Source organism: Rutidosis leptorrhynchoides, chromosome 6, assembly GCF_046630445.1.
Source record: "Rutidosis leptorrhynchoides isolate AG116_Rl617_1_P2 chromosome 6, CSIRO_AGI_Rlap_v1, whole genome shotgun sequence".
NCBI lineage: Eukaryota > Viridiplantae > Streptophyta > Magnoliopsida > Asterales > Asteraceae > Rutidosis > Rutidosis leptorrhynchoides.
In genome coordinates, this window is record NC_092338.1 from 144,025,200 (window position 1) to 144,036,606 (window position 11,407).

Consider the following 11,407-nt stretch of genomic DNA (forward strand, 5'->3'; position numbering starts at 1 on the left):
GCTGTTTCATTCCGGGGGTTAGCATTTGTATCGCTAGCTAGACTTCCCGGTTTTCTTTCACCTATCAACCTTGCTAGGTTGCTCACTTCTTGTTCCAGATTTTAGATTGAAGCTTGTTGATTCCTAAATGCTTGAGCATTCTGTTCATTAGTTTGTTTCTGAGATGTGAAAAATTGCGTTTGAGATTCAACTAGCTTCGACATCATATCTTCTAAATTTGGCTTTTTATCATCGGTTTGTGGTGGTTTATTTTGGAAAATAGGTCTTTGCTGATTGTAAGTATTGTTAGATACTTGTTGTTTGCTAGGACCTTGTTGGTTGTTGTATGAAACATTTCGGTTATAATTCTGATTGTAGTTTGGTCTTGGCGGTTGATAATTATTCTGATAATTATTTCCAGGCCTTTGGTTCATGTATGAAACATTCTCTCGTTGTTCCATTGTTTGTTCAATACTGAGACAATCTTTTGTTAAATGTGGTCCTCCACACTACTCACAACTAATTCGTATTGCGTGAATATCTTTAGTCATATTTTCCATTCGTCTTTCGAAAGCATCTAACTTTGAGGAAAAGGAATCAAAGTCATGGCTAGAATCAGCTCTAGCCGCTTTAGATGATCTAACGATGTCTTTTTCTTAGTGCCACTCATGTGAGTGGGAATCAGTGTTATCAATAATTTTGTAAGCTTCAGTTGCGGTTTTCTTCATAATGGAACCACCAGCTGCTATATCGATGTCTTTTCGTGTAGTAATATCGCATCCTTGGTAGAATATTTGTACTATTTGATAAGTGTCTAAACCATGTTGAGGACATCCTCTCAACAACTCTCCGAATCTTGTCCACGCCTCATATAAAGTTTCATTTGGCTTTTGTGTGAACGTAACAATTTCTCCTTGAAGTCTCACGGCTTTAGATGCCGGAAAGAATTGTTTAAGAAAATTTTCAACTAAGACATCCCATGTATCAATCGCCCCTTCAAGTAATGATTCTAACCAATCTTTGACTTCTCCCTTTAAAGTCCAGGGAAATAACATGAGATAGATCTGTTCATCCCCAACTTCTCTGATTTTAAATAGTGTACAGATCCTATTAAAGGTACGAATATGTTCGTTTGGATCTTCCTTCGGCACACCACTAAATTGGCATTGATTAGTTACCATGTGTAGGATTTTTCCTTTGATTTCATAATCTGGCGCATTAATGTCTGGTTGAGTAATTGCATGACCTTGGCCAGTGCGTTTAGCTCTCATTCGGTCTTCCATACTTAGAGGTTCCGGATTTTTCATAATTGAGTTTGTTGAATCTGAATCACTAGAGGATTCTGACTTAATGGTTTCTTCCTCGACAATCTCTGGATGAGTGATTTGTGGTTTAGGAGGAATGATTATTGGTTCAGGATCTCTGAATTGTCCTTGAATATCCTCCAGGTTCTCAATTGTGAGGTCGGGCTCAAAAAATGGATTATCAGAAATTTGAATTGGAGTAATTGGTTGACTAGATGACGATTCTAAATAAAAATCAACGGCGACAATATTGGCTAGATGTCTTGATCGAGTTACAGGTGGTGAACGTATGAAAGGTGGTGAACGTTTTGCTCGGTGCATTCACTGAATATCCTATTAGTTATAAAAGATAAAAATTATATAAGTTATCAAATTAATAGACTTTTCTGATTTTGCCCACGTTTTAAATAGCCAATAGATGCAGCAGGTAGCCAGGACCCTTTAAATCGGAATCCTACAACTCGCCACTAACAAATCCAACTATTACTACGAACCAGAAAATTTTGGATGTCTATCAATTTAACCGCTTAAAATAATTTTTTCGTCGAAGTTTAAAGAAACTAAAGAAAATTCTATGTCCTAAAAACTAGAGCGTAGAAATGAGAAATAAAAAGAGCGCGTCGAAAAACGTCGAAAAATAAAAGGTCGAAAAATAAAAATAAGAAAGTAAAGCGTCGAAACTTAAATTCTAAAAACTAAATACCAAAAGTTGCGTCTAAAGGTATTAAAGCTTAAAAGGAATTCTATATCCAAAACGGCAATAACTTAATTAGACACTAAATTCTATTAAATAATAAAGCGATAAGCGACGTCATACAATTCTAAAGCGCCTAAATCTTAATCTAAAGAAAAAGCACTTAAGGGATTTTACGGCAAAGCCTAAAAATCTAGAAATATAAAGTAACTACGGCAAAAACTAAGTTTAAACTAAATACGAACGATAAATATACAAATTACGATTAAACGAAATAAAAAGATACAAAATATAAAAATAAAACTTAAAGTTATAAAAATACAATTTTTATAAATATATTATTTTTATATTATTATTTTATAAAAGTATTAATTTTATAGGTAATAAAACTAATTAATACTTAAAAATACAAATTTAATTAAACTAAAACTAATTAATATTAAATATTAACCCTAATTACTATTAATAATAATTAAATCTTAACCTAAAAGATTAAATAAATTATTTAACCCTAATTTGGTATTAAATGCGTACTAGGTTGGCCTGTCACAGCAGCTCCGCGAGTGCGGATTTCTGCTGCCAAAAATCTTCGCGAGTGCGGATGATGCGTATTCAGATGATGGCAGGTTCAAATTCGTGTAGGTTCAGTTTATTTATTTAATTTTTTTTTTTACTTTTTTACTTTTTTTACTTGATTTTTAACTTTTTAATTTATAGAAAATATAATAAAACTTATATGTATAAAAAATATATATTACTTATTATGTTTTATAAATATGAACCTTTTTTATTTTAAACACTTAAAAATATAGATATATATTTTTCTCTTTTTTTATGTCTTTATATTTTTGTTTATTTTAAATATTTAAAACTTATAAAAATATATTTTTACAAAAATAGTTTAAAACTTAATAAAAATCTTTTTTTTATATAGCGTTTCGCTTTCGGCGTTGTTGAAATTCCCCGGTAGCGCCGTCAAAAATACTTGATGTTATGCGAGGTGTATACGAAATAGTTATATTTTTATTGCGAAATACTATTAAATACGATACAATTTTACACAAGTTATTTATTTATTTATAGAGTGGATATACCTAAACCTTGCTACAACACTATAGGCAATGTACCTAATCGTAAAGTAGTGTAGTTTTTAGTAAGTCCGGTTCATTCCGCAGGGAGCTAGCTGAGTTTAACGCTATATTTATTTTAAACTATATTTGTATCAATATATATATAAGTAATATTATTATTATTATTATAAAAGGGGGGTTTTTACCCTTTAATGACCGGTTTGTCGATTTTATGTCGGGGTTTTTACCCTTTAATGACAGGTTTGTCGATTTTATGTCTTAAGTCACAATTAAAACCTAATGTAAAATATTAAATATAAATACAACTTAATTTAAAGTGTAAAGTAAATGGTGATAAATAAAAGTGCGATAATTAAAATTGCAATAATTTAAAAGTGCAATAAATAAAATTACAGTAAATAAAAGTGCGATGAGATATAAAATAAAGGAATTATGTTTATTTAAACTTCCGTAATCATGATGTTTGACGTGTTGATTTTAATTTATTATCATGGGTTAATTGTCCTTTGTCCTGGATTATTCGATATGTCCATCTGGTTTTTTGTCCATAACAGTCCATCAGTCATAAATATAAAGTGCGAGTGTCCTCGTCAAATTATCCTTATACCCGAAGTCAAATATTCCAACTAATTGGGGACTTAAACTGTAATAAGGTTTTAATACATTGTTAATGATTACACCAGGTTATCGATGTGATGACCCGGGAATTTCTGACTAAATTTAAACTTAATCTTTATATGATTTCGATACGATAAGCAAAGTCTGTAATGTTGGGTCTCAAAAATTTTGGAACGACGTTCATATATTCAATTAACCTTCGACTGTTTCCTGACGATTCACGAACCATTATGTGTAAATAAACATATAAATATATATATATATATATACATACATTAATTATTATAAATTAAAATATTATATGAGTTAATTAACTATGTAAATAAAATAATATATGATATTAAAATATCTCTCTCTCTCTCTCTATATATATATATATATATATATATATATATATATATATATATATATATATATATATATATATATATATATATATATATATATATATATATATAAAAGATATATTGAATGTATATTTTTATGATTTCGAATTTATTTAGTAAACGATAATAGCACTCATTTGTCAGTTGATCGATATTAAGCAAGTTAAATTCAAACTTATATGATTTTAAAATAAAAGGTGATCTGAAAATGAGTTATATAAGTTATAGGCTTATTAAATGTACATTTAGGTTCTAATTATTAAATTTTAACACTTTTTATATTTTACCCAGAATTGAGAGGGACAGTTGATGCATTTTTATCTAATAAATTAACGATCGAATTTTATACCATAATGACTGAAATAAATAAAGGAATTTAATTTATAAGTTTGGAATTTTTTTGAAATCTTTTTATCCGCCACTGATTAACAACAGTGTACGAAATAATATTCTAATAAAATTGTCGGTAGAATCAATCCAAATTAAGTGATGACTTTAATGTTTTAAACTGAATTCACGATTCTTATGTTTTATTATTATTATAATTAAATATCTGGTACTGATTGAAACACTGATTGATGAATTTAATTTACTGTCTTCTTTTGTTTGCAAGTGACCAATATCTAACCCACATATAATATACAAATACATAAAGGTGAGAAAAACAAAGAAACGAGCATTATGCTCTTGTTACTACTTTATTCATATTTTCAAAAGCAAACATACACCAATCAATTATGATTTATCCATCGTCTCTTTCACAATCTTCAATCATAACACAATATTGTTTAGGTTAGTTTACCACCATCTCAAAATTTCAAATCTTTCATCATCAAATCACCATCAATTGACTTTAATCATATAAAACTAACTGCTATATGGGATGCTAAATGAATATCACCATGAAACCCAACTACATAACCTTTCACTATTTTGAAAAACAACTAACTCGATTACCATCACAAACCAACATCATCGAAGACTTTATAGCTACCATCATAGACACCATTTTCACCACTTTAAGACCACCACCACCATCGTGATTGTTTGTTGCTGTTGTAATCAGTTGAAGACCACCCCCTACCATCACCATAATCACTCGCTTCCACCACTGCTACTGCAGTCCACTAAGTTCACCAACTCATGACCTGCAAAACCCTTTTGATAATGCTACCTTGTTTTCTATTTTCAAAACCAATAACCACCACTGTTTTCGTATTCACCAATCGCCAACAAACCCTGCAGCTTCTCACTTGTTTTATTTTCGGTTTAAGATCAAACAAACACCACTATAAACCTCTTGAAACCACCTGCATAGTGCTGCTATAGCTCTCCTTTATTCTACTTCTAATACAGTGAATATAATATGATGATAATGCTGCAGCTTCGCTTCTTTCTGTTCTAGACGATGATGAACTTGAATTTTTAGATTATTCGATTTGTTTGTTTTCAAGTCTCAAACTATATATGAAATGTGTTAGAAACACATCAAGGAACACTCGTCAATCACCTCCTGCATCTGAAACAACTTATACACGATGAATTTAATTTCTAGAACGGCAGTTGACTTTTACATGTCGAAGTTTGACCATCAAATTCGTGCTGAATTTTTCAAATTAAGAATTCAAATTATGAAGGATCATCAACGAGTACATGTATAATCAACATTCATTTTTACATTTCACAAACTCGTTACCAATCAATTCGAACACCTCAATTTTTATCTTTTCGAACAAGAGATGAACACGAGATAAAACTCATAGAATCCGAAACTGTTGATGAAATCTGAAGATCTTCAAGTGTTCGTTGAGATGTAAGGATCTCGAATTTTCACTCTGATTGAGTTAAGAAGCTCTCAATGATTAATACACAAACCAATCAGGTGTGGCGGCTAAGAGATGAAGAACGATTCGATTTTTATTTTTATTTTTGTACTGGATCGATGATTTAGGTTAAGTGGATCACTTAACATTTTGGGCCGGTTCTGTTTCTATTTTTCTATTGGGCCGAAGCGGACATGGGCCGAAACTTATGTTTCTGTTGGGACAAGACAGACGGACTATAGGTTATAAGGATAAAATTCGTGAATTAAAACAGAAAGGAAATAGTGGAGTAGTGGTTAGTGGCGTCTGCGCTTATTCGAGAGGTCATGGGTTCGAGTCCCGTTTGGGGTATTCTTTTTATAAAAGGCTTGGAAAGGGTATACTCTCTTATTTTATTTCTATCCTTATTATTATTAGTAATTATTATTATTATTATTATTATTATTATTATTATTATTATTATTATTATTATTATTATTATTATTATTATTATTATTATTATTATTATTATTATTATTATTATTATTATTATTATTGTTATTGTTATTGTTATTATTATTATTAGTTGTTGTTATTAATATTATTATTATTATTATTATTATTATTATTATTATTAAATCTTTATTTTTATCAAAAACTCTCTTTTCAAATAGATAAATATTTTATACATAAATATACTCATTACACATACTATAATTATAATAAAACTTCATATAACTATATATATCAAATGTATTAAGATTATTTATATAAATACTTACAAATGATAAACTATCGATTTTAAATGTAACACTAAATAATTACGTATATAAATATGGATATATTAATATAAATATACAAATATTAAATCAATTTGAATATATACACAAATCAACTATACATAATATATAAAATAAAATATTATAAGAATATTTATTCGATTACTATTATATATATTAATGAATATACAAATGATATAGGTTCGTGAATCCGAGGCCAACCCTGCATTGTTCAATATAGTTATATGTATTTTTACTACTAAATACAATATGTTGAGTTTGATTTGCTCCCTTTTTACATCATTACATTTTTGGGCTGAGAATACATGCAAATGCTTTATTAATTGTTTTACAATATTTATATGCGTGAGTTTCATTTGATTCCCTTTTACTCTTTACATTTTTGGGACTGAGAATACATGCGCTGTTTTACAACTGCTTTATTAAATACTTTTGAAATATATTTTTGAACTGTGAATACATGAAATGCTTTTATAAATGTTTGACGAGATAGACACAAGCAAAACATTCCTCGAATGAATTATGTGGACATGATAATTGCCACCGTTGAATTATGTGGACATGATAATTGCCACAATTGAATTATGTGGACATGATAATTGCCACCGTTGAGTTATGTGGACATGATAATTGCCACCATTGAATTATGTGGACATGATAATTGCCACCAATTGATATGAATGTTATGTATCGAGAGAATGATTTTATACACAGGTTATGTGTATGTTATTTTTGTGCACGAGATATGTGTACGGTTACTAAGATTTATGAAAGATGATTTCGTACACGAGAAAGGTGTACTGTATTTAAAAGATATCGCATGTACATTACAGGTGGGTATAGGATTCGTGCCCATTTGTACCATGCAGCATTTTAAATCTTGTGGTCTATCAAAATGATGAATTTTATTGTTTTATGATAAACTTATGAACTCACCAACCTTTTGGTTGACACTTTAAAGCATGTTTATTCTCAGGTATGAAAGAAATCTTCCGCTGTGCATTTTCTCATATTACATGGAGTCGTTCATGGCATATAGAGGTCCGTTCATCGCAATGGTATAAGATGTTATTGTATTCGTCCAAGAGGATTTGGACGGGGTATGACAGGTGGTATCAGAGCGGTGGTCTTAGCGAACCAGGTCTGCATTAGTGTGTATAACTGATAAGTCGTTAGGATGCATTAGTGAGTCTGGACTTCGACCGTGTCTGCATGTCAAAAGTTTTGATTATCATTAGTGTCGAAAATTATTTGCTTATCATCCTTAAAGTCTAGACATGTTTTACTGCCTCTATTGCATAGACAGTGTATAGATAAATTCATATCTTAGCGTATCTGTTATTGTTACCTTTGCCTGACAGCTTCCGTAGATTCCTCCGTAACTTTTGGGATTTTAGTATTATATATGCATATGTAAATTATGTATTGCAGGGTACTAATCTACATCCTATTCTATTTCTTATCGAAAATCCTTCATCTGATCGTACGAGATGATTCCCTCAACCAGTTCGAGTCCCTCAGATTTCGATAGCTATTCTGATAGTTATTCCGACAGCTATTCCGATATGGATTTCCACTCGAGCTCCGAAAGCAGTGTAACCGGAATGAATCGATCAATTAGCCATCATCTATTCTGGATGAATTGGAGATGGGTTCGTAGTCGACTTAATCAATGGAGACGATAAGAAGGCGATCCTTTCCACTAATCGAATTCACCTCTTGGCTATGAACCTGAAGCACTTACCGGTGAACCAGCCCGAAATACCATTTTCACCCTCATTTCCCGAATATCTCGTCATAATTACATACTATCTCAAATTCTAAACCTTATTCATCCGCTCGTTCTGACCGACAATCATCTCGGAATAATAGAAGAAGTCAACGAACTTCGCGCTCAGTAATCAATCTGGAAAATATGGTGCAAAACATACCAGCTTTAGCAACATCACCGGCACCAACAGTACCATCAGTAACATCACCAGTACCATCAATAAAACACGCCTCAACATCTCATTCTGTACCTCGAGCATAATCATCATTCTACGAATCACTCTACATCATCTATCTTCGTTCGACATGGCAATTAGGTAATCTCTAATATTTTAGAGATTATATACTCTTGTTCTAACGGTAAACCAAACGAGATTAATATTATATTAACTCATTAAATCTGTATTACATCTGAAGAAAATATATGTGTATATATATTTTCATAAAGATTGTAATTAAAAATTCTTTTGTACAAACTGTTAATGGTGGAAAAAAAAAATTTTAACGGGTAGGTAATACCCGAGGAATATTTAGATTTCACATTAATAAGTTACACTGTACATTCTTCGAATCTGATTCAACAGTCATTTACTATCCTACTTACATCCACAGATATATGTATCCATTCACCGTAGAATAATCATTTTTATTCAACTTCATATTTGGATTTTGATTTATTAGATTCCAACAAGTGGCATAATGAAGAAAATATTTGACAAAATAAAATTTGTTAGAAACCAACAAATTAACTATGAGGGATTTTGTTAAGAATCCACGCTAACTGTTCCTAGCTAACTGATTAATTCCGTATTACATTTTATTTATCGCAATTTATTATCGTAAATTTTAATTCTCGCAATTTAATTTATCGTCATTTAATTTCTGTTATTTATTTTACGCACTTTAAATATCGGGACACGTATACAAGGTTTTTACATATCATATCGACGCATCTATATATATTATTTGAAATCACCATAGACACTCTATGTGCAGTAATGATCGAGTTCTCTATACAGGGTTGAGGTTGATTCTACAATAATATATATAGTTTGAGTTGTGATCGAGTCTGAGACATGTACACAGGTCACGATACGTATTAATTAATTCGAATATTATATATTAAATTATATATGAATTATTGGACTGTCAACTGTGGACTATCGACTGTGGACTAATAACATTGGACAATTAAAATGAATTAAAATATTGAATATATCATATGAAACTAAACAATTCTTCAAGTTTACCACTTGATTTCATCTTAAAGCTCATTTGTATCTTCACGATTACATTCTGCGTTCAAACCTTTCATGATTTTGAAAACACCTAAATCGAGAGAAGGAACCAACCGCACTTCATCTACGGAAGAAAAGATTGATGCATATAGTTATGTACCTGAAAACTCTCGGAACCTGAGTAAATGTTTAACATGTATCTGTGCTAACTCCTTTGGCGTTATTATTACCGAAAATACTTTACAATTCCTTTCCAAATTAGCCAATTTTATCACAGCTCCGACAAGTTAACTTCGACTTTTCATTCGGATTAGCTTATTATAACCCTGATATATAAGTTTTCTTTTGTCATCGATACCGGGAAACCGTTTATATCTCACCACATTAGCAGTAAATTTACCAACTACTCCGTTGATCTTTGACGTTCCGAAAAATCACTATATTCAGTGAAACCCTATCATTTACTCATTTACATCTTATAACGAGAATTACTATACCAACTACCGGGAATTAGCAATCAGTATTTTGAAATCTCGTAACATGTCTACATCAACAGTTATAAGTATACATATAATCCTTATCTCTTAGAATTATGATCTTCCACTCTGAAATTCTGAAAAAAAAAGCACCCAGTCTACAAATCAATACTCTAAGTTCCGAAAAAGCTGAATACAGCAGCATAAACTATACACGACCTTAACCGTCGAAAGTTTTATGATAAAGAATGGAGTATTGGAAACCCTCAATAGAAAATTTAGTACCGAAAAGCGGATTATGCAAAACTATGAAGAAAGCCATGGACAAATCACAAAGAATAAGTTTGACTTCAAAGAATCCAAATAATTCAATGCCTGCTGAAGTCTTTAGTGAATATCTTACTCCTGACTCTAAACCCTTGCAGACAATAGTCTCCATCATCCTCTGATCTTAGAAATTCCAAAATATCATCGTATCTTTCATTATAAATATCCTCCATATTTCTGAAGATATTTTTATAACTATTCTTATCTGAAATCATTAATCTCTTCGTGATATCAGTGTTACATCATATAGAAACTGTTAGTTTCTATATTCTGTAAACTTTCGAGCTTAAAATATGAATGTTATTGAAGTAATGTTGGGAACTGATGCATGAGTTAGTATAATATAATGACACTTGATCAACGTGATTATATTACAGTAAGTAATGCTGAGTTTCTAATGGAACGTGACGATTCACAGATCATACCGTCATCATGTGCCATGTTACACGACTCTTTATTCTATTTAACCTCAAAAATACCAAGAAAATATTTTCTTGATGATTCGGTCTTCTCTGAATATTCTGGTAATTTGACAAATCAAATTGTGCTATCACGTTCCTTCCTGCTTAGAACATTATAATCATTCGAAACTCCATACTTACGATTTCTGGACCATTACTCGCTTTACTAGGAGTTGAGAGGAGAATAAAAGGACAAAGAGCTCCAAAATATAAGAGACAATATAAAGCCCAACAACAACACGGAGGTTATAAACCGTGAATATTAATATGAATAGCAATATAAAGATACAGTATAATTAAGAATAGTATCACTCAAAGTAATAGTATAAGTAAACAGATTTTTCTGGTGGAAGAGAAGGATGACATAATTGATAATTTGAAAAATATCAAGGATTAGAATTGGATTAAACATTTCACAATTTTTTGGATGTATGAACTAAGAAAGAAAGTATAAGAATGGT

General features: G+C 30.7%; 1 non-coding gene across 1 annotated transcript; it reads left to right on the forward strand.

Annotated features, from left to right (window-relative positions):
* Positions 1 to 795: 795 nt before the first annotated feature.
* LOC139856575 (small nucleolar RNA R71) lies at positions 796 to 902 on the forward strand. The gene has a single exon (XR_011762047.1). It is a non-coding gene; the product is annotated as a small nucleolar RNA R71 (small nucleolar RNA).
* The last annotated feature ends 10,505 nt before the right edge of the window (positions 903 to 11,407 follow it).